This window comes from Convolutriloba macropyga, chromosome 4, assembly GCF_964194025.1.
Source record: "Convolutriloba macropyga chromosome 4, txConMacr16.3, whole genome shotgun sequence".
In the NCBI taxonomy this organism is placed as follows: domain Eukaryota; kingdom Metazoa; phylum Xenacoelomorpha; order Acoela; family Convolutidae; genus Convolutriloba; species Convolutriloba macropyga.
Genome location: NC_134471.1, coordinates 73,900,480 through 73,922,612, shown reverse-complemented (window position 1 = coordinate 73,922,612; position 22,133 = coordinate 73,900,480). Strand labels below are relative to the sequence as shown.

General features: G+C 38.0%; 1 protein-coding gene and 27 non-coding genes across 28 annotated transcripts in view; 27 read left to right on the top strand and 1 right to left on the bottom strand.

Annotated features, from left to right (window-relative positions):
- Positions 1 to 22,133, bottom strand: part of LOC142338166 (proteasome adapter and scaffold protein ECM29-like) — a 212,565-nt gene that overhangs the window by 107,660 nt on the left and 82,772 nt on the right. The window lies entirely within an intron of this gene.
- Trnaa-cgc (transfer RNA alanine (anticodon CGC)) lies at positions 1,282 to 1,352 on the top strand. Its single transcript has one exon. It is a non-coding gene; the product is annotated as a tRNA-Ala (tRNA).
- Positions 1,711 to 1,782, top strand: Trnaa-ugc (transfer RNA alanine (anticodon UGC)). Its single transcript has one exon. It is a non-coding gene; the product is annotated as a tRNA-Ala (tRNA).
- Trnaa-ugc (transfer RNA alanine (anticodon UGC)) lies at positions 2,570 to 2,641 on the top strand. Its single transcript has one exon. It is a non-coding gene; the product is annotated as a tRNA-Ala (tRNA).
- On the top strand, positions 3,433 to 3,502 carry Trnaa-ugc (transfer RNA alanine (anticodon UGC)). Its single transcript has one exon. It is a non-coding gene; the product is annotated as a tRNA-Ala (tRNA).
- Trnaa-ugc (transfer RNA alanine (anticodon UGC)) lies at positions 4,719 to 4,790 on the top strand. The gene has a single exon. It is a non-coding gene; the product is annotated as a tRNA-Ala (tRNA).
- Positions 5,580 to 5,651, top strand: Trnaa-agc (transfer RNA alanine (anticodon AGC)). The gene has a single exon. It is a non-coding gene; the product is annotated as a tRNA-Ala (tRNA).
- Positions 6,009 to 6,080, top strand: Trnaa-ugc (transfer RNA alanine (anticodon UGC)). Its single transcript has one exon. It is a non-coding gene; the product is annotated as a tRNA-Ala (tRNA).
- Trnaa-ugc (transfer RNA alanine (anticodon UGC)) lies at positions 6,872 to 6,943 on the top strand. Its single transcript has one exon. It is a non-coding gene; the product is annotated as a tRNA-Ala (tRNA).
- On the top strand, positions 8,164 to 8,235 carry Trnaa-agc (transfer RNA alanine (anticodon AGC)). The gene has a single exon. It is a non-coding gene; the product is annotated as a tRNA-Ala (tRNA).
- Trnaa-agc (transfer RNA alanine (anticodon AGC)) lies at positions 9,023 to 9,094 on the top strand. Its single transcript has one exon. It is a non-coding gene; the product is annotated as a tRNA-Ala (tRNA).
- On the top strand, positions 9,883 to 9,954 carry Trnaa-ugc (transfer RNA alanine (anticodon UGC)). The gene has a single exon. It is a non-coding gene; the product is annotated as a tRNA-Ala (tRNA).
- On the top strand, positions 10,316 to 10,385 carry Trnaa-ugc (transfer RNA alanine (anticodon UGC)). The gene has a single exon. It is a non-coding gene; the product is annotated as a tRNA-Ala (tRNA).
- Trnaa-ugc (transfer RNA alanine (anticodon UGC)) lies at positions 10,745 to 10,816 on the top strand. Its single transcript has one exon. It is a non-coding gene; the product is annotated as a tRNA-Ala (tRNA).
- On the top strand, positions 11,603 to 11,674 carry Trnaa-ugc (transfer RNA alanine (anticodon UGC)). Its single transcript has one exon. It is a non-coding gene; the product is annotated as a tRNA-Ala (tRNA).
- On the top strand, positions 12,464 to 12,535 carry Trnaa-agc (transfer RNA alanine (anticodon AGC)). The gene has a single exon. It is a non-coding gene; the product is annotated as a tRNA-Ala (tRNA).
- Positions 13,753 to 13,824, top strand: Trnaa-agc (transfer RNA alanine (anticodon AGC)). Its single transcript has one exon. It is a non-coding gene; the product is annotated as a tRNA-Ala (tRNA).
- On the top strand, positions 14,613 to 14,684 carry Trnaa-agc (transfer RNA alanine (anticodon AGC)). The gene has a single exon. It is a non-coding gene; the product is annotated as a tRNA-Ala (tRNA).
- Positions 15,472 to 15,543, top strand: Trnaa-cgc (transfer RNA alanine (anticodon CGC)). The gene has a single exon. It is a non-coding gene; the product is annotated as a tRNA-Ala (tRNA).
- On the top strand, positions 15,897 to 15,968 carry Trnaa-agc (transfer RNA alanine (anticodon AGC)). The gene has a single exon. It is a non-coding gene; the product is annotated as a tRNA-Ala (tRNA).
- Trnaa-cgc (transfer RNA alanine (anticodon CGC)) lies at positions 16,755 to 16,826 on the top strand. Its single transcript has one exon. It is a non-coding gene; the product is annotated as a tRNA-Ala (tRNA).
- On the top strand, positions 17,610 to 17,681 carry Trnaa-cgc (transfer RNA alanine (anticodon CGC)). The gene has a single exon. It is a non-coding gene; the product is annotated as a tRNA-Ala (tRNA).
- Trnaa-ugc (transfer RNA alanine (anticodon UGC)) lies at positions 18,034 to 18,105 on the top strand. The gene has a single exon. It is a non-coding gene; the product is annotated as a tRNA-Ala (tRNA).
- On the top strand, positions 18,465 to 18,536 carry Trnaa-cgc (transfer RNA alanine (anticodon CGC)). The gene has a single exon. It is a non-coding gene; the product is annotated as a tRNA-Ala (tRNA).
- On the top strand, positions 18,890 to 18,961 carry Trnaa-ugc (transfer RNA alanine (anticodon UGC)). Its single transcript has one exon. It is a non-coding gene; the product is annotated as a tRNA-Ala (tRNA).
- Trnaa-cgc (transfer RNA alanine (anticodon CGC)) lies at positions 19,321 to 19,392 on the top strand. The gene has a single exon. It is a non-coding gene; the product is annotated as a tRNA-Ala (tRNA).
- On the top strand, positions 20,605 to 20,676 carry Trnaa-ugc (transfer RNA alanine (anticodon UGC)). Its single transcript has one exon. It is a non-coding gene; the product is annotated as a tRNA-Ala (tRNA).
- On the top strand, positions 21,886 to 21,957 carry Trnaa-ugc (transfer RNA alanine (anticodon UGC)). The gene has a single exon. It is a non-coding gene; the product is annotated as a tRNA-Ala (tRNA).

Below are 22,133 nucleotides of genomic sequence, written 5' to 3'. Positions count from 1 at the left end.
CTCGTTTTCAGCAAGTTACTCTTTACAGGGGATATAGCACAGTGGTGGAGCGAATGCTTTGCATGAGGAAGGCCTGGGTTTCGAACCCTCATATCTCCAAAAACAAACCCAGATCTTAATTTTGACTGAAGTTTCATTTATCTATGGGAATAATTAACTCAACCAAATCTATGAGAAGCCACTCATGCATCAGTGCCTCAACATTCGGTGGACCTCAAAAAATGTTCAAAAAACGGAGAGATCAAATACAGTCCAATTGTAATAGGACATCACAATACATGTGAAACAGCTCGGGCACTAGATTATAATCAACCAGATGTATGAAAACCAACAGCTCTGGTTGCAGCGTAACTTAACTTGACATCTTTCCGCTCTCTAGCTACAAGCAATTTGAAATTTAGAAAATATGTAAAAATGTATGTCAGCAAGTTACTGGTCACAGGGGATATAGCTCATTGGTAGAGCGTGCGCTTTGCATACGCGAAGCCAGGGTTTCGAACCCACATATCTTTTAGTTTTGACTGAAGTTTCACTTATCTATGGGAATACTTAAATCAACCAAATCTATGAGAAGCCACTCATGCATCACTGCCTCAACAATCGGTGGACCTAAAAAATGTTCAAATTACGGAGAGACCAAATACAGTTTAATTGTAATAGGACATCACAATACATGTGAAACCACTCGGGTAGTAGATTATAGACAACAAGATGCATGGAAAAAACAGCTTTGGTTGCAGTGTTATCAACCTTGACATCTTTGCACCTTCTACCTATAGGCAATTATAAATTTACATAATATGTCAAAACTTAACTCAAGAAGCTCTCGTTTTCAGCAATTTTCTGTTTACAGGGGATATAGCTCAGTGGTAGAGCGTCCGCTTTGCATGCGGAAAGGCTGGCGTTGGAATCCCAAATCTCCAAAAACAAACCCATGTTTAAATGTTGACTGAAGTTTCATTTATCTATGGGAATAATTAAATCAACCAAATCTTTGAGAAGCCACTCATGCATCACTGCCTCAACATTCGATGGAATTAAAAAATGTTCAAATTACGGAGAGACCAAATACAGTCTAATTGTAATAGGACGCTCTAATACATGTGAAAAAGCTCGGGCAGTAGATTATACGCAACAGGATGCATGGAAAGAAGAGCTTTGGTTGCAGCAATATCAAACTTGACAACTTTGCACCTTCTAGCTATAGGCAATTTTAAAGTTACATAATGCGTAAAAATTTAACTCGTTGAGCTCTCTTTTTCAGCAAGTAACTGTTCAGCAGGGATATAGCTCAGTGGTAGAGCGTCCGCTTCGCATGCGGAAGGCCTGGTGTTCGAACCCCCATAGTTCCACAAACAAACACAGGTTTTAAATTTGACTGAAGTTTCATTTATCTATGGGTATAATTAAAATAACCAAATCTATGAGAAGCCACTCATACATCACTGCGTCTACATTCGGTGGACCTTAAAAATAATTAAATTAAGGAAGAGACCAAATACAATCTATTTGTAATAGGACATCACAATACATGTGAAACAGCTTGGGCACTAGATTATACGCAACCAGCCGCAAGGAAAAAACAGCTTTGATTGCAGCAATATCAAACTCGACATCTTTGCACCTTCTAGCTATAGGCAAATTTTTAGTTACATAATATGTAGAAATTTAACTCTTTGAGCTCTCTTTTTCAGCAAGTTACTGTTAACAGGGGATATAGCTCAGTGGTAGAGCGTCCTCTTTGCATGCGGAAGGCCTGGGGTTCGATCCCCCATAACTCCAATAACAAACCCAGATTTTAATTTTGACTGAAGTTTCATTTATCTATGGGAATAATTAAATCAACCAAATCTATGTGAAGCCACTCATGCATCACTGCCTCAAAATTCGGTGGACCTAAAAAAATGTTCAAATTACAGAGAGACCAAATACAATCTATTTGTAATAGGACATCACAATACATGTGAAACAGCTTGGGCACTAGATTATACGCAACAAGCCGCATGGAAAAAACAGCTTTGATTGCAGCAATATCAAACTCGACATCTTTGCACCTTCTAGCTATAGGCAATTTTTTATATACATAATATGTAGAAGTTTAACTCGTTGAGCTCTCTTTTTCAGCAAGTTGCTGTTAACAGGGGATATAGCTCAGTGGTAGAGCGTCCTGTTTGCATGCGGAAGGCCTGGGGTTCGAACCCCCATAACTCCAATAACAAACCCAGATTTTAATTTTGACTGAAGTTTCATTTATCTATGGCAATAATTAAATCAACCAAATCTATGTGAAGCCACTCATGCATCACTGCCTCAAAATTCGGTGGACCTAAAAAATGTTCAAATTACGGAGAGACCAAATACAATCTATTTGTAATAGGACATCACAATACATGTGAAACAGCTTGGGCACTAGATTATATGCAACAAGCCGCATGGAAAAAACAGCTTTGATTGCAGCAATATCAAACTCGACATCTTTGCACCTTCTAGCTACAGGCAATTTTTTAGTTACATAATATGTAGAAAATTAACTCGTTGAGCTCTCTTTTTCAGCAAGTTACTGTTAACAGGGGATATAGCTCAGTGGTAGAGCGTCCTCTTTGCATGCGGAAGGCCTGGGGTTCGAACCCCCATAACTCCAATAACAAACCCAGATTTTAATTTTGACTGAAGTTTCATTTATCTATGGGAATAATTAAATCAACCAAATCTATGTGAAGCCACTCATGCATCACTGCCTCAAAATTCGGTGGACCTAAAAAAATGTTCAAATTACGGAGAGACCATATACAATCTATTTGTAATAGGACATCAACATACATTTGAAACAGCTTGGGCACTAGATTATACGCAACAAGCTGCATGGAAAAAACAGCTTTGATTGCAGCAATATCAAACTCGACATCTTTGCACCTTCTAGCTATAGGCAATTTTTTAGTTACATAATATGTAGAAATTTAACTCGTTGAGCTCTCTTTTTCAGCAAGTTACTGTTTAAAGGGGATATAGCTCAGTAGTAGAGCGTCCTCTTTGCATGAGGAAGGCCAGGGGTTCGAACCCCCATAACTCCAATAACAAACCCCGATTATAATTTTGACTGAAGTTTCATTTATCTATGGGAATAATTAAATCAACCAAATCTATGTGAAGCCACTCATGCATCACTGCCTCAAAATTCGGTGGACCTGAAAAAAATGTTCAAATTACGGAGAGGCCAAATACAATCTAATTGTAATAGGACATCATAATACATTTGAAACAGCTCGGGCAGTAGATTATACGCAACAAGATGCATGGAAAGAACAGCTTTGGTTGCAGCAATATCAAACTTGACAACTTTGCAGCTTCTAGCTATAGGCAATTTTAAAGTTACATAATACGTAAAAATTTAACTCGTTGAGCTCTCTTTTTCAGCAAGTTACTGTTCACCGTGGATATAGCTCAGTGGTAGAGCGTCCGCTTTGCATGCGGAAGGCCTGGGGTTCGAACCCCCATAACTCCAATAACAAACCCAGATTTTAATTTTGACTGAAGTTTCATTTATCTATGGGAATAATTAAATCAACCAAATCTATGTGAAGCCACTCATGCATCACTGCCTCAAAATTCGGTGGACCTAAAAAAATGTTCAAATTACGGAGAGACCAAATACAATCTATTTGTAATAGGACATCAACATACATTTGAAACAGCTTGGGCACTAGATTATACGCAACAAGCTGCATGGAAAAAACAGCTTTGATTGCAGCAATATCAAACTCGACATCTTTGCACCTTCTAGCTATAGGCAATTTTTTAGTTACATAATATGTAGAAATTTAACTCGTTGAGCTCTCTTTTTCAGCAAGTTACTGTTTAAAGGGGATATAGCTCAGTGGTAGAGCGTCCTTTTTGCATGCGGAAGGCCAGGGGTTCGAACCCCCATAACTCCAATAACAAACCCAGATTATAATTTTGACTGAAGTTTCATTTATCTATGGGAATAATTAAATCAACCAAATCTATGTGAAGCCACTCATGCATCACTGCCTCAAAATTCGGTGGACCTGAAAAAAATGTTCAAATTACGGAGAGGCCAAATACAATCTAATTGTAATAGGACATCATAATACATTTGAAACAGCTCGGGCAGTAGATTATACGCAACAAGATGCATGGAAAGAACAGCTTTGGTTGCAGCAATATCAAACTTGACAACTTTGCAGCTTCTAGCTATAGGCAATTTTAAAGTTACATAATACGTAAAAATTTAACTCGTTGAGCTCTCTTTTTCAGCAAGTTACTGTTCACCGTGGATATAGCTCAGTGGTAGAGCGTCCGCTTTGCATGCGGAAGGCCTGGGTTTCGAACCCCCATAACTCCAATAACAAAGCCAGATTTTAATTTTGACTGACGTTTCATTTATCTATTGGAATAATTAAATCAACCAAATCTGAGAAGCCACTCATACATCACTGCGTCTACATTCGGTGGACCTTAAAAATGTTTAAATTAAGGAGAGACCAAATACAGTCTAATTGTAATAGGACATCACATTACATGTGAAAAAGCTTGGGCACTAGATTATACGCAACAAACCGCATAGAAAAAACAGCTTTGATTGCAGCAATATCAAACTCGACATCTTTGCACCTTCTAGCTATAGGCAATCTTTTAGTTCCATAATAAGTAAAAATTTAACTCGTTGAGCTCTCTTTTTCAGCAAGTTACTGGGAACAGGGGATATAGCTCAGTGGTAGAGCGTCCACTTTGCATGCGGAAGGCCTGGAGTTCGAACCCCCATAACTCCATTAACAAACCCAGATTTTAATTTTGACTGAAGTTTCATTTATCTATGGGAATAATTAAATCAACCAAATCTATGTGAAGCCACTCATGCATCACTGCCTCAAAATTCGGTGGACCTGAAAAAAATGTTAAAATTACGGAGAGGCCAAATACAATCTAATTGTAATAGGACATCATAATACATGTGCAACAGCTCGGGCAGTAGATTATACGCAACAAGATGCATGGAAAGAACAGCTTTGGTTGCAGCAATATCAAACTTGACAACTTTGCAGCTTCTAGCTATAGGCAATTTTAAAGTTACATAATACGTAAAAATTTAACTCGTTGAGCTCTCTTTTTCAGCAAGTTACTGTTCACCGTGGATATAGCTCAGTGGTAGAGCGTCCGCTTTGCATGCGGAAGGCCTGGGTTTCGAACCCCCATAACTCCAAAAACAAACCCAGATTTTAATTTTGACTGAAGTTTCATTTATCTATTGGAATAATTAAATCAACCAAATCTATGAGAAGCCACTCATACATCACTGCGTCTACATTCGGTGGACCTTAAAAATGTTTAAATTAAGGAGAGACCAAATACAGTCTAAATGTAATAGGACATCACAATACATGTGAAAAAGCTTGGGCACTAGATTATACGCAACAAGCCGCATGGAAAAAACAGCTTTGATTGCAGCAATATCAAACTCGACATCTTTGCACCTTCTAGCTATAGGCAATTTTTTAGTTACATAATATGTAAAAAATTTAACTCGTTGAGCTCTCTTTTTCAGCAAATTACTGGTAACAGGGGATATAGCTCAGTGGTAGAGCGTCCGCTTAGCATGCGGAAGGCCTGGGTTTCGAAACCCCATAACTCCAATAACAAACCCAGATTTTAATTTTGACTGAAGTTTCATTTATCTATTGGAATAATTAAATCAACCAAATCTATGAGAAGCCACTCATACATCACTGCGTCTACATTCGGTGGACCTTAAAAATGTTTAAATTAAGGAGAGACCAAATACAGTGTAATTGTAATAGGACATCACAATGCATGTGAAAAAGCTTGGGCACTAGATTATACGCAACAAGCCGCATGGAAAAAACAGCTTTGATTGCAGCAATATCAAACTCGACATCTTTGCACCTTCTAGCTATAGGCAATTTTTTAGTTACATAATATGTAGAAATTTAACTCGTTGAGCTCTCTTTTTCAGCAAGTTACTGTTTAAAGGGGATATAGCTCAGTGGTAGAGCGTCCTCTTTGCATGAGGAAGGCCAGGGGTTCGAACCCCCATAACTCCAATAACAAACACAGATTATAATTTTGACTGAAGTTTCATTTATCTATGGGAATAATTAAATCAACCAAATCTATGTGAAGCCACTCATGCATCACTGCCTCAAAATTCGGTGGACCTGAAAAAAATGTTCAAATTACGGAGAGGCCAAATACAATCTAATTGTAATAGGACATCATAATACATTTGAAACAGCTCGGGCAGTAGATTATACGCAACAAGATGCATGGAAAGAACAGCTTTGGTTGCAGCAATATCAAACTTGACAACTTTGCAGCTTCTAGCTATAGGCAATTTTAAAGTTACATAATACGTAAAAATTTAACTCGTTGAGCTCTCTTTTTCAGCAAGTTACTGTTCACCGTGGATATAGCTCAGTGGTAGAGCGTCCGCTTTGCATGAGGAAGGCCTGGGGTTCGAACCCCCATAACTCCAATAACAAACCCAGCTTTTAATTTTGACTGAAGTTTCATTTATCTATGGGAATAATTAAATCAACCAAATCTATGTGAAGCCACTCAAGCATCACTGCCTCAAAATTCGGTGGACCTAAAAAAAAATGTTCAAATTACGGAGAGACCAAATACAATCTATTTGTAATAGGACATCAACATACATTTGAAACAGCTTGGGCACTAGATTATACGCAACAAGCTGCATGGAAAAAACAGCTTTGATTGCAGCAATATCAAACTCGACATCTTTGCACCTTCTAGCTATAGGCAATTTTTTAGTTACATAATATGTAGAAATTTAACTCGTTGAGCTCTCTTTTTCAGGAAGTTACTGTTTACAGGGGATATAGCTCAGTGGTAGAGCGTCCTCTTTGCATGCGGAAGGCCAGGGGTTCGAACCCCCATAACTCCAATAACAAACCCAGATTATAATTTTGACTGAAGTTTCATTTATCTATGGGAATAATTAAATCAACCAACCAAATCTATGTGAAGCCACTCATGCATCACTGCCTCAAAATTCGGTGGACCTGAAAAAAATGTTCAAATTACGGAGAGGCCAAATACAATCTAATTGTAATAGGACATCATAATACATGTGCAACAGCTCGGGCAGTAGATTATACGCAACAAGATGCATGGAAAGAACAGCTTTGGTTGCAGCAATATCAAACTTGACAACTTTGCAGCTTCTAGCTATAGGCAATTTTAAAGTTACATAATACGTAAAAATTTAACTCGTTGAGCTCTCTTTTTCAGCAAGTTACTGTTCACCGTGGATATAGCTCAGTGGTAGAGCGTCCGCTTTGCATGCGGAAGGCCTGGGTTTCGAACCCCCATAACTCCAATAACAAAGCCAGATATTAATTTTGACTGACGTTTCATTTATCTATTGGAATAATTAAATCAACCAAATCTGAGAAGCCACTCATACATCACTGCGTCTACATTCGGTGGACCTTGAAAATGTTTAAATTAAGGAGAGACCAAATACAGTCTAATTGTAATAGGACATCACAATACATGTGAAAAAGCTTGGGCACTAGATTATACGCAACAAACCGCATGGAAAAAACAGCTTTGATTGCAGCAATATCAAACTCGACAACTTTGCAGCTTCTAGCTATAGGCAATTTTAAAGTTACATAATACGTAAAAATTTAACTCGTTGAGCTCTCTTTTTCAGCAAGTTACTGTTCACCGTGGATATAGCTCAGTGGTAGAGCGTCCGCCTTGCATGCGGAAGGCCTAGGTTTCGAACCCCCATAACTCCAATAACAAACCCAGATTTTAATTTTGACTGAAGTTTCATTTATCTATTGGAATAATTAAATCAACCAAATCTATGAGAAGCCACTCATACATCACTGCGTCTACATTCGGTGGACCTTAAAAATGTTTAAATTAAGGAGAGACCAAATACAGTCTAAATGTAATAGGACATCACAATACATGTGAAAAAGCTTGGGCACTAGATTATACGCAACAAGCCGCATGGAAAAAACAGCTTTGATTGCAGCAATATCAAACTCGACATCTTTGCACCTTCTAGCTATAGGCAATTTTTTAGTTACATAATATGTAAAAAATTTAACTCGTTGAGCTCTCTTTTTCAGCAAATTACTGGTAACAGGGGATATAGCTCAGTGGTAGAGCGTCCGCTTAGCATGCGGAAGGCCTGGGGTTCGAAACCCCATAACTCCAATAACAAACCCAGATTTTAATTTTTACTGAAGTTTCATTTATCTATGGGAATAACTAAATCAACCAAATCTATGTGAAGCCACTCATGCATCACTGCCTCTAAATTCGGTGGACCTAAAAAATGTTCAAATTACGGAGAGACCAAATACAATCTATTTGTAATAGGACATCATAAAACATGTGAAACAGCTCGGGCAGTAGATTAAACGCAACAAGATGCATGGAAAGAACAGCTTTGGTTGCAGCAATATCAAACTTGACAACTTTGCAGCTTCTAGCTATAGGCAATTTTAAAGTTACATAATACGTAAAAATTTAACTCGTTGAGCTCTCTTTTTCAGCAAGTTACTGTTCACCGTGGATATAGCTCAGTGGGAGAGCGTCCGCTTTGCATGCGGAAGGCCTGGGTTTCGAACCCCCATAACTCCAATAACAAACCCAGATTTTAATTTTGACTGAAGTTTCATTTATCTATTGGAATAATTAAATCAACCAAATCTATGAGAAGCCACTCATACATCACTGCGTCTACATTCGGTGGACCTTGAAAATGTTTAAATTAAGGAGAGACCAAATACAGTCTAATTGTAATAGGACATCAAAATACATGTGAAAAAGCTTGGGCACTAGATTATACGCAACAAGGCGCATGGAAAAAACAGCTTTGATTGCAGCAATATCAAACTCGACATCTTTGCACCTTCTAGCTATAGGCAATTTTTTAGTTACATAATATGTAAAAAATTTAACTCGTTGAGCTCTCTTTTTCAGCAAGTTACTGGTAACAGGGGATATAGCTCAGTGGTAGAGCGTCCGCTTAGCATGCGGAAGGCCTGGGGTTCGAACCCCCATAACTCCAATAACAAACCCAGATTTTAATTTTTACTGAAGTTTCATTTATCTATGGGAATAATTAAATCAACCAAATCTATGTGAAGCCACTCATGCATCACTGCCTCTAAATTCGGTGGACCTAAAAAAAATGTTCAAATTACGGAGAGACCAAATACAATCTATTTGTAATAGGATATCATAATACATGTGAAACAGCTCGGGCAGTAGATTAAACGCAACAAGATGCATGGAAAGAACAGCTTTGGTTGCAGCAATATCAAACTTGACAACTTTGCACCTTCTAGCTATAGGCAATTTTAAAGTTAAATAATACGTAAAAATTGAATTCGTTGAGCTCTCTTTTTCAGCAAGTTACTGTTGACCGGGGATATAGCTCAGTGGTAGAGCGTCAGCTTCGCATGCGGTAGGCCTGGGTTTCGAAACCCCATATCTCCACAAACAAACCCAGGTTTTAATTTTAACTGAAGTTTCATTTATCTATTGGAATAATTAAATCAACCAAATCTATGAGAAGCCACTCATACATCACTGCGTCTACATTCGGTGGACCTTTAAAATGTTTAAATTAAGGAGAGACCAAATACAGTCTAATTGTAATAGGACATCACAATACATGTGAAAAAGCTTGGGCACTAGATTATACGCAACAAGCTGCATGGAAAAAACAGCTTTGATTGCAGCAATATCAAACTCGACATCTTTGCACCTTCTAGCTATAGGCAATTTTTTAGTTACATAATATGTAGAAATTTAACTCGTTGAGCTCTCTTTTTCAGCAAGTTACTGTTTAAAGGGGATATAGCTCAGTGGTAGAGCGTCCTCTTTGCATGAGGAAGGCCAGGGGTTCGAACCCCCATAACTCCAATAACAAACCCAGATTATAATTTCGACTGAAGTTTCATTTATCTATGGGAATAATTAAATCAACCAAATCTATGTGAAGCCACTCATGCATCACTGCCTCAAAATTCGGTGGACCTGAAAAAAATGTTCAAATTACGGAGAGGCCAAATACAATCTAATTGTAATAGGACATCATAATACATTTGAAACAGCTCGGGCAGTAGATTATACGCAACAAGATGCATGAAAAGAACAGCTTTGGTTGCAGCAATATCAAACTTGACAACTTTGCAGCTTCTAGCTATAGGCAATTTTAAAGTTACATAATACGTAAAAATTTAACTCGTTGAGCTCTCTTTTTCAGCAAGTTACTGTTCACCGTGGATATAGCTCAGTGGTAGAGCGTCCGCTTTGCATGCGGAAGGCCTGGGGTTCGAACCCCCACAACTCCAATAACAAACCCAGATTTTAATTTTGACTGAAGTTTCATTTATCTATGGGAATAATTAAATCAACCAAATCTATGTGAAGCCACTCAAGCATCACTGCCTCAAAATTCGGTGGACCTAAAAAAAATGTTCAAATTACGGAGAGACCAAATACAATCTATTTGTAATAGGACATCAACATACATTTGAAACAGCTTGGGCACTAGATTATACGCAACAAGCTGCATGGAAAAAACAGCTTTGATTGCAGCAATATCAAACTCGACATCTTTGCACCTTCTAGCTATAGGCAATTTTTTAGTTACATAATATGTAGAAATTTAACTCGTTGAGCTCTCTTTTTTAGGAAGTTACTGTTTAAAGGGGATATAGCTCAGTGGTAGAGCGTCCTCTTTGCATGCGGAAGGCCAGGGGTTCGAACCCCCATAACTCCAATAACAAACCCAGATTATAATTTTGACTGAAGTTTCATTTATCTATGGGAATAATTAAATCAACCAAATCTATGTGAAGCCACTCATGCATCACTGCCTCAAAATTCGGTGGACCTGAAAAAAATGTTCAAATTACGGAGAGGCCAAATACAATCTAATTGTAATAGGACATCATAATACATGTGCAACAGCTCGGGCAGTAGATTATACGCAACAAGATGCATGGAAAGAACAGCTTTGGTTGCAGCAATATCAAACTTCACAACTTTGCAGCTTCTAGCTATAGGCAATTTTAAAGTTACATAATACGTAAAAATTTAACTCGTTGAGCTCTCCTTTTCAGCAAGTTACTGTTCACCGTGGATATAGCTCAGTGGTAGAGCGTCCGCTTTGCATGCGGAAGGCCTGGGTTTCGAACCCCCATAACTCCAATAACAAAGCCAGATTTTAATTTTGACTGACGTTTCATTTATCTATTGGAATAATTAAATCAACCAAATCTGAGAAGCCACTCATACATCACTGCGTCTACATTCGGTGGACCTTAAAAATGTTTAAATTAAGGAGAGACCAAATACAGTCTAATTGTAATAGGACATCACAATACATGTGAAAAAGCTTGGGCACTAGATTATACGCAACAAACCGCATGGAAAAAACAGCTTTGATTGCAGCAATATCAAACTCGACATCTTTGCACCTTCTAGCTATAGGCAATCTTTTAGTTCCATAATAAGTAAAAATTTAACTCGTTGAGCTCTCTTTTTCAGCAAGTTACTGGTAACAGGGGATATAGCTCAGTGGTAGAGCGTCCACTTTGCATGCGGAAGGCCTGGAGTTCGAACCCCCATAACTCCAATAACAAACCCAGATTTTAATTTTGACTGAAGTTTCATTTATCTATGGGAATAATTAAATCAACCAAATCTATGTGAAGCCACTCATGCATCACTGCCTCAAAATTCGGCGGACCTGAAAAAAATGTTCAAATTACGGAGAGGCGAAATACAATCTAATTGTAATAGGACATCATAATACATGTGCAACAGCTCGGGCAGTAGATTATACGCAACAAGATGCATGGAAAGAACAGCTTTGGTTGCAGCAATATCAAACTTGACAACTTTGCAGCTTCTAGCTATAGGCAATTTTAAAGTTACATAATACGTAAAAATTTAACTCGTTGAGCTCTCTTTTTCAGCAAGTTACGGTTCACCGTGGATATAGCTCAGTGGTAGAGCGTCCGCTTTGCATGCGGAAGGCCTGGGTTTCGAACCCCCATAACTCCAATAACAAACCCAGATTTTAATTTTGACTGAAGTTTCATTTATCTATTGGAATAATTAAATCAACCAAATCTATGAGAAGCCACTCATACATCACTGCGTCTACATTCGGTGGACCTTAAAAATGTTTAAATTAAGGAGAGACCAAATACAGTCTAAATGTAATAGGACATCACAATACATGTGAAAAAACTTGGGCACTAGATTATACGCAACAAGCGGCATGGAAAAAACAGCTTTGATTGCAGCAATATCAAACTCGACATCTTTGCACCTTCTAGCTATAGGCAATTTTTTAGTTACATAATATGTAAAAAATTTAACTCGTTGAGCTCTCTTTTTCAGCAAATTACTGGTAACAGGGGATATAGCTCAGTGGTAGAGCGTCCGCTTAGCATGCGGAAGGCCTGGGGTTCGAAACCCCATAACTCCAATAACAAACCCAGATTTTAATTTTTACTGAAGTTTCATTTATCTATGGGAATAACTAAATCAACCAAATCTATGTGAAGCCACTCATGCATCACTGCCTCTAAATTCGGTGGACCTAAAAAAATGTTCAAATTACGGAGAGACCAAATACAATCTATTTGTAATAGGACATCATAAAACATGTGAAACAGCTCGGGCAGTAGATTAAACGCAACAAGATGCATGGAAAGAACAGCTTTGGTTGCAGCAATATCAAACTTGACAACTTTGCAGCTTCTAGCTATAGGCAATTTTAAAGTTACATAATACGTAAAAATTTAACTCGTTGAGCTCTCTTTTTCAGCAAGTTACTGTTCACCGTGGATATAGCTCAGTGGGAGAGCGTCCGCTTTGCATGCGGAAGGCCTGGGTTTCGAACCCCCATAACTCCAATAACAAACCCAGATTTTAATTTTGACTGAAGTTTCATTTATCTATTGGAATAATTAAATCAACCAAATCTATGAGAAGCCACTCATACATCACTGCGTCTACATTCGGTGGACCTTAAAAATGTTTCAATTAAGGAGAGCCCAAATACAGTATAATTGTAATAGGACTTCACAATACATGTGAAACAGCTCGGGCAGTAGATTATACTCAACAAGCTGCATGGAAAAAACAGCTTTGATTGCAGCAATATCAAACTCGACATCTTTGCACCTTCTAGCTATAGGCAATTTTTTAGTTACATAATATGTAGAAATTTAACTCGTTGAGCTCTCTTTTTCAGCAAGTTACTGTTTAAAGGGGATATAGCTCAGTAGTAGAGCGTCCTCTTTGCATGAGGAAGGCCAGGGGTTCGAACCCCCATAACTCCAATAACAAACCCCGATTATAATTTTGACTGAAGTTTCATTTATCTATGGGAATAATTAAATCAACCAAATCTATGAGAAGCCACTCATACATCACTGCGTCTACATTCGGTGGACCTTAAAAATGTTTAAATTAAGGAGAGACCAAATACAGTCTAAATGTAATAGGACATCACAATACATGTGAAAAAACTTGGGCACTAGATTATACGCAACAAGCGGCATGGAAAAAACAGCTTTGATTGCAGCAATATCAAACTCGACATCTTTGCACCTTCTAGCTATAGGCAATTTTTTAGTTACATAATATGTAAAAAATTTAACTCGTTGAGCTCTCTTTTTCAGCAAATTACTGGTAACAGGGGATATAGCTCAGTGGTAGAGCGTCCGCTTAGCATGCGGAAGGCCTGGGGTTCGAAACCCCATAACTCCAATAACAAACCCAGATTTTAATTTTTACTGAAGTTTCATTTATCTATGGGAATAACTAAATCAACCAAATCTATGTGAAGCCACTCATGCATCACTGCCTCTAAATTCGGTGGACCTAAAAAAATGTTCAAATTACGGAGAGACCAAATACAATCTATTTGTAATAGGACATCATAAAACATGTGAAACAGCTCGGGCAGTAGATTAAACGCAACAAGATGCATGGAAAGAACAGCTTTGGTTGCAGCAATATCAAACTTGACAACTTTGCAGCTTCTAGCTATAGGCAATTTTAAAGTTACATAATACGTAAAAATTTAACTCGTTGAGCTCTCTTTTTCAGCAAGTTACTGTTCACCGTGGATATAGCTCAGTGGGAGAGCGTCCGCTTTGCATGCGGAAGGCCTGGGTTTCGAACCCCCATAACTCCAATAACAAACCCAGATTTTAATTTTGACTGAAGTTTCATTTATCTATTGGAATAATTAAATCAACCAAATCTATGAGAAGCCACTCATACATCACTGCGTCTACATTCGGTGGACCTTAAAAATGTTTAAATTAAGGAGAGACCAAATACAGTCTAATTGTAATAGGACATCACAATACATGTGAAAAAGCTTGGGCACTAGATTATACGCAACAAGCCGCATGGAAAAAACAGCTTTGATTGCAGCAATATCAAACTCGACATCTTTGCACCTTCTAGCTATAGGCAATTTTTTAGTTTAATAATATGTAAAAAATTTAACTCGTTGAGCTCTCTTTTTCAGCAAGTTACTGGTAACAGGGGATATAGCTCAGTGGTAGAGCGTCCGCTTAGCATGCGGAAGGCCTGGGGTTCGAACCCCCATAACTCCAATAACAAACCCAGATTTTAATTTTTACTGAAGTTTCATTTATCTATGGGAATAATTAAATCAACCAAATCTATGTGAAGCCACTCATGCATCACTGCCTCTAAATTCGGTGGACCTAAAAAAATGTTCAAATTACGGAGAGACAAAATACAATCTATTTGTAATAGGATATCATAATACATGTGAAACAGCTCGGGCAGTAGATTAAACGCAACAAGATGCATGGAAAGAACAGCTTTGGTTGCAGCAATATCAAACTTGACAACTTTGCACCTTCTAGCTATAGGCAATTTTAAAGTTACATAATACGTAAAAATTTAACTCGTTGAGCTCTCTTTTTCAGCAAGTTACTGTTGACCGGGGATATAGCTCAGTGGTAGAGCGTCAGCTTCGCATGCGGAAGGCCTGAGTTTCGAAACCCCATATCTCCACAAACAAACCCAGGTTTTAATTTTAACTGAAGTTTCATTTATCTATTGGAATAATTAAATCAACCAAATCTATGAGAAGCCACTCATACATCACTGCGTCTACATTCGGTGGACCTTTAAAATGTTTAAATTACGGAGAGACCAAATACAATCTATTTGTAATAGGACATCATAATACATGTGAAACAGCTCGGGCAGTAGATTATACGCAGCAAGATGCATGGAAAGAACAGCTTTGATTGCAGCAATATCAAACTTGACAACTTTGCACCTTCTAGCTATAGGCAATTTTAAAGTTACATAATACGTAAAAATTTAACTCGTTGAGCTCTCTTTTTCAGCAAGTTACTGTTGACCGGGGATATAGCTCAGTGGTAGAGAGTCCGCTTCGCATGCGGAAGGCCTGGGTTTCGAAACCCCATATCTCCACAAACAAACCCAGGTTTTAATTATAACTGAAGTTTCATTTATCTATTGGAATAATTAAATCAACCAATTCTATGAGAAGCCACTCATACATCACTGCGTCTACTTTCGGTGGACCTTAAAAATGTTTAAATTAGGGAGAGAGCAAAGTCTAATTGTAATAGGACATCACAATACATGTGAAACAGCTTGGGCACTAGATTATACGCAACAAGCCGCATGGAAAAAACAGCTTTGATTGCAGCAATATCAAACTCGACATCTTTGCACCTTCTAGCTATAGACAATTTTTTAGTTACATAATATGTAAAAATTTAACTCGTTGAGCTCTCTTTTTCAGCAAGTTACTGTTAACAGGGGATATAGCTCAGTGGTAGAGCGTCCGCTTAGCATGCGGAAGGCCTGGGGTTCTAACCCCCATAACTCCAATAACAAACCCAGATTTTAATTTTGACTGAAGTTTCATTTATCTATGGGAATAATTAAATCAACCAAATCTATGTGAAGCCACTCATGCATCACTGCCTCAAAATTCGGTGGACCTACAAAAGTGTTCAAATTACGGAGAGACCAAATACAATCTAATTGTAATAGGACATCATAATACATGTGAAACAGCTCGGGCAGTAGATTATACGCAACAAGATGCATGGAAAGAACAGCTTTGGTTGCAGCAATATCAAACTTGACAACTTTGCACCTTCTAGCTATAGGCAATTTTAAAGTTACATAATACGTAAAAATTTAACTTGTTGAGCTCTCTTTTTCAGCAAGTTACTGTTGACCGGGGATATAGCTCAGTGGTAGAGCGTCAGCTTCGCATGCGGAAGGCCTGAGTTTCGAAACCCCATATCTCCACAAACAAACCCAGGTTTTAATTTTAACTGAAGTTTCATTTATCTATTGGAATAATTAAATCAACCAAATCTATGAGAAGCCACTCATACATCACTGCGTCTACATTCGGTGGACCTTTAAAATGTTTAAATTACGGAGAAACCAAATACAATCTATTTGTAATAGGACATCATAATACATGTGAAACAGCTCGGGCAGTAGATTATACGCAACAAGATGCATGGAAAAACAGCTTTGGTTGCAGCAATATCAAACTTGACAACTTTGCACCTTCTAGCTATAGGCAATTTTAAAGTTACATAATACGTAAAAATTTAACTCGTTGAGCTCTCTTTTTCAGGAAGTTACTGTTGACCGGGGATATAGCTCAGTGGTAGAGAGTCCGCTTCGCATGCGGAAGGCCTGGGTTTCGAAACCCCATATCTCCACAAACAAACCCAGGTTTTAATTATAACTGAAGTTTCATTTATCTATTGGAATAATTAAATCAACCAATTCTATGAGAAGCCACTCATACATCACTGCGTCTACTTTCGGTGGACCTTAAAAATGTTTAAATTAGGGAGAGAGCAAAGTCTAATTGTAATAGGACATCACAATACATGTGAAACAGCTTGGGCACTAGATTATACGCAACAAGCCGCATGGAAAAAACAGCTTTGATTGCAGCAATATCAAACTCGACATCTTTGCACCTTCTAGCTATAGACAATTTTTTAGTTACATAATATGTAAAAATTTAACTCGTTGAGCTCTCTTTTTCAGCAAGTTACTGTAAACAGGGGACATAGCTCAGTGGTAGAGCGTCCGCTTTGCATGCGGAAGGCCTGGGGTTCTAACCCCCATAACTCCAATAACAAACCCAGATTTTAATTTTGACTGAAGTTTCATTTATCTATGGGAATAATTAAATCAACCAAATCTATGTGAAGCCACTCACGCATCACTGCCTCAAAATTCGGTGGACCTAAAAAAATGTTCAAATTACGGAGAGACCAAATACAATCTAATTGTAATAGGACATCATAATACATGTGAAACAGCTCGGGCAGTAGATTATACGCAACAAGATGCATGGAAAGAACAGCTTTGGTTGCAGCAATATCAAACTTGACAACTTTGCACCTTCTAGCTATAGGCAATTTTTTAGTTAGATAATATGTAAAAATTTAAATCGTTGAGCTCTCTTTTTCAGCAAGCTACTGTTCACCGGGGATATAGCTCAGTGGTAGAGCGTCCGCTTCGCATGCGGAAGGCCTGGGGTTCGAAACCCCATATCTCCACAAACAAACCCAGGTTTAATTATAACTGAAGTTTCATTTATCTATTGGAATAATTAAATCAATCAAATCTATGAGAAGCCACTCATACATCACTGCGTCTACATTCGGTGGACCTTAAAAATGTTTAAATTAAGGAGAGACCAAATTCTAATTGTAATAGGACATCACAATACAAGTGAAACAGCTTGGGCACTAGATTATACGCAACAAGCCGCATGGAAAAAACAGCTTTGATTGCAGCAATATCAAACTCGACATCTTTGCACCTTCTAGCTATAGACAATTTTTTATTCACATAATATGTAAAAATTTAACTCGTTGAGCTCTCTTTTTCAGCAAGTTACTGTTAACAGGGGATATAGCTCAGTGGTAGAGCGTCCGCTTTGCATGCGGAAGGCCTGGGGTTCGAACCCCCATAACTCCAATAACAAACTCAGATTTTAATTTTGACTGAAGTTTCATTTATCTGTGGGAATAATTAAATCAACTAAATCTATGTGAAGCCACTCATGCATCACTGCCTCAAAATTCGGTGGACCTGAAAGAAATGTTCAAATTAAGGAGAGACCAAATACAATCTAATTGTAATAGGACATCAAAATACATGTGAAACAGCTCGGGCAGTAGATTATAAGCAACAAGATGCAAGGAAAGAACAGCTTTGGTTGCAGCAATATCATACTTGACAACTTTGCACCTTCTAGCTATAGGCAATTTTTTAGTTACATAATATGTAAAAATTTAAATCGTTGAGCTCTCTTTTTCAGCAAGCTACTGTTCACCGGGGATATAGCTCAGTGGTAGAGCGTCCGCTTCGCATGCGGAAGGCCTGGGGTTCGAAACCCCATATCTCCACAAACAAACCCAGGTTTTAATTATAACTGAAGTTTCATTTATCTATTGGAATAATTAAATCAACCAAATCTATGAGAAGCCACTCATACATCACTGCGTCTACATTCGGTGGACCTTAAAAATGTTTAAATTAAGGAGAGACCAAATTCTAATTGTAATAGGACATCACAATACATGTGAAACAGCTTGGGCACTAGATTATACGCAACAAGCCGCATGGAAAAAACAGCTTTGATTGCAGCAATATCAAACTCGACATCTTTGCACCTTCTAGCTATAGACAAATTTTTATTCACATAATATGTAAAAATTTAACTCGTTGAGCTCTCTTTTTCAGCAAGTTACTGTTAACAGGGGATATAGCTCAGTGGTAGAGCGTCCACTTTGCATGCGGAAGGCCTGGGGTTCGAACCCCCATAACTCCAATAACAAACTCAGATTTTAATTTTGACTGAAGTTTCATTTATCTATGGGAATAATTAAATCAACTAAATCTATGTGAAGCCACTCATGCATCACTGCCTCAAAATTCGGTGGACCTGAAAGAAATGTTCAAATTAAGGAGAGACCAAATACAATCTAATTGTAATAGGACATCAAAATACATGTGAAACAGCTCGGGCAGTAGATTATACGCAACAAGATGCATGGAAAGAACAGCTTTGGTTGCAGCAATATCATACTTGACAACTTTGCACCTTCTAGCTATAGGCAATTTTTTAGTTACATAATATGTAAAAATTTAACTCGTTGAGCTCTCTTTTTCAGCAAGCTACTGTTCACCGGGGAAATAGCTCAGTGGTAGAGCGGCCGCTTCGCATGCGGAAGGCCTGGGGTTCGAAACCCCATATCTCCACAAACAAACCCAGGTTTTAATTATAACTGAAGTTTCATTTATCTATTGGAATAATTAAAACAACCAAATCTATGAAAAGCCACTCATACATCACTGCGTCTACATTCGGTGGACCTTACAAATGCTTAAATTAAGGAGAGACCAAAGTCTAAATGTAATAGGACATCACAATACATGTGAAACAGCTTGGGCACTAGATTATACGCAACAAGCCGCATGGAAAAAACAGCTTTGATTGCAGCAATATCAAACTCGACATCTTTGCACCTTCTAGCTATAGACAATTTTTTAGTTAAATAATATGTAAAAATTTAACTCGTTGAGCTCTCTTTTTCAGCAAGTTACTGTTAACAGGGGATATAGCTCAGTGGTAGAGCGTCCGCTTTGCACTCGAAAGGCTTGGGGTTCGAACCCCCATAACTCAAACAACAAACCCAGATTTTAATTTCGACTGAAGTTTCATTTATCTATGGGAATAATTAAATCAACCAAATCTAGGAGAAGCCACTCATGCATCACTGCCTCAAAATTCGTTGGACCTAAAAAAATGTTCAAATTACGGAGAGACCGAATGCAGTCTAATTGTAATAGGACATCATAATACATGTGGAACAGCTCGGGCAGTAGATTATACGCAACAAGATGCATGGAAAAAACAGCTTTGATTGCAGCAATATCAAACTTGACATCTTTGCACCTTCTAGCTATAGGCAATTTTAAAGTAACGTAATATGTAAAAATTTAACTCGTTGAGCTCTCTTTTTCAGCAACTTACTATTCGCAGGGTATATAGCTCAGTGATAGAGCGTCCGCTTCGCATGCGGAAGGACTGGGGATCGAACCCCCATATCTTCACAGACCAACCCAGATATTAATTTTGACTGAAGTTTCATTTATCCATGGGAATAACTAAATCAACCAAATCTATGAGAAGCGACTCATGCATCCTTGCCTCAACAATCGGTGGACCTAAAAAATGTTCAAATTACGGAGAGACCGAATGCAGTCTGATTGTAATAGGACATCATAATACATGTGGAACAGCTCGGGCAGTAGATTATACGCAACAAGATGCATGGAAAAAACAGCTTTGATTGCAGCAATATCATACTTGACATCTTTGCACCTTCTAGCTATAGGCAATTTTAAAGTTACATAATATGTAAAAATTTAACTCGTTGAGTTCTCTTTTTCAGGAAGTTACAGTTAACAGGGGATATAGCTCAGTGGTAGAGCGTCCGCTTTGCATGCGGAAGGCCTGGGGTTCGAACCCCCATATCTCCAAAAACAAAGCCAGATTTTAATTTTGACTGAAGTTTCATTTATCTATGAGAATAATTAAATCAACCAAATCTAGGAGAAGCCACTCATGCATCGCTGCCTCAACATTCGGTGGACCTAAAATGTTCAAATTACGGAGAGACCGAATACAGTCTAATTATAGTAGGACATCATAATACATGTGAAACAGCTCGGGCAGTAGATTATACGCAACAAGATGCATGGAAAAAACAGCTTTGGTTGCAGCAATATCAAACTTGACATCTTTGCACCTTCTAGCTATAGGCAATTTTAAAGTTACGTAATATGTTAAAATTTAACTCGTTGAGCTCTCTTTTTCAGCAACTTACTATTCGCAGGGTATAAAGCTCAGTGATAGAGCGTCCGCTTCGCATGCGGAAGGACTGGGGATCGAACCCCCATATCTCCACAGACAAACACAGATATTAATTTTGACTGAAGTTTCATTTATCCATGGGAATAACTAAATCAACCAAATCTATGAGAAGCGACTCATGCATCACTGCCTCAACAATCGGTGGACCTAAAAAATGTTTAAATTACGGAGAGACCGAATACAGTCTAATTGTAATAGGACATCATCATACATGTGGAACAGCTCGGGCAGTAGATTATACGCAAAAAGATGCATGGAAAAAACAGCTTCGATTGCAGCAATATCAAACTTGACATCTTTGCACCTTCTAGCTATAGGCAATTTTATAATTACATAATATGTAAAAATTTAACTCGTTGAGCTCTCTTTTTTCAGGAAGTTACTGTTCACAGGGGATATAGCTCGGTGGTGTCCGCTTCGCATGCGGAAGGACTGGGGATCGAACCCCCATATCTCCACAGACAAACACAGATATTAATTTTGACTGAAGTTTCATTTATCCATGGGAATAACTAAATCAACCAAATCTATGAGAAGCGACTCATGCATCACTGCCTCGAAAATCGGTGGACCTAAAAAATGTTTAAATTACGGAGAGACCGAATACAGTCTAATTGTAATAGGACATCATAATACATGTGGAAAAGCTCGGGCAGTAGATTACACGCAACAAGATGCATGGAAAAAACAGCTTCGATTGAAGCAATATCAAACTTGACATCTTTGCACCTTCTAGCTATAGGCAATTTTATAATTAGATAATATGTGAAAATTTACCTCGTTGAGCTCTCTTTTTCAGGAAGTTACTGTTCACAGGGGATATAGCTCAGTGGTAGAGCGTCCTCTTTGCATGCTGAAGGCCTGGGGTTCGAACCCCCATATCTCCAAAAATAAACCGAGATTTTAATTTTGACTGAGGTTTCATTTATCTATGGGAATAATTAAATCAACCAAATCTAGGAGAAGCCACTCATGCATCACTGCCTCAACATTCGGTGGACCTAAAATGTTTAAATTACGGAGAGACCGAATACAGTCTAATTATAATAGGACATCATAATAC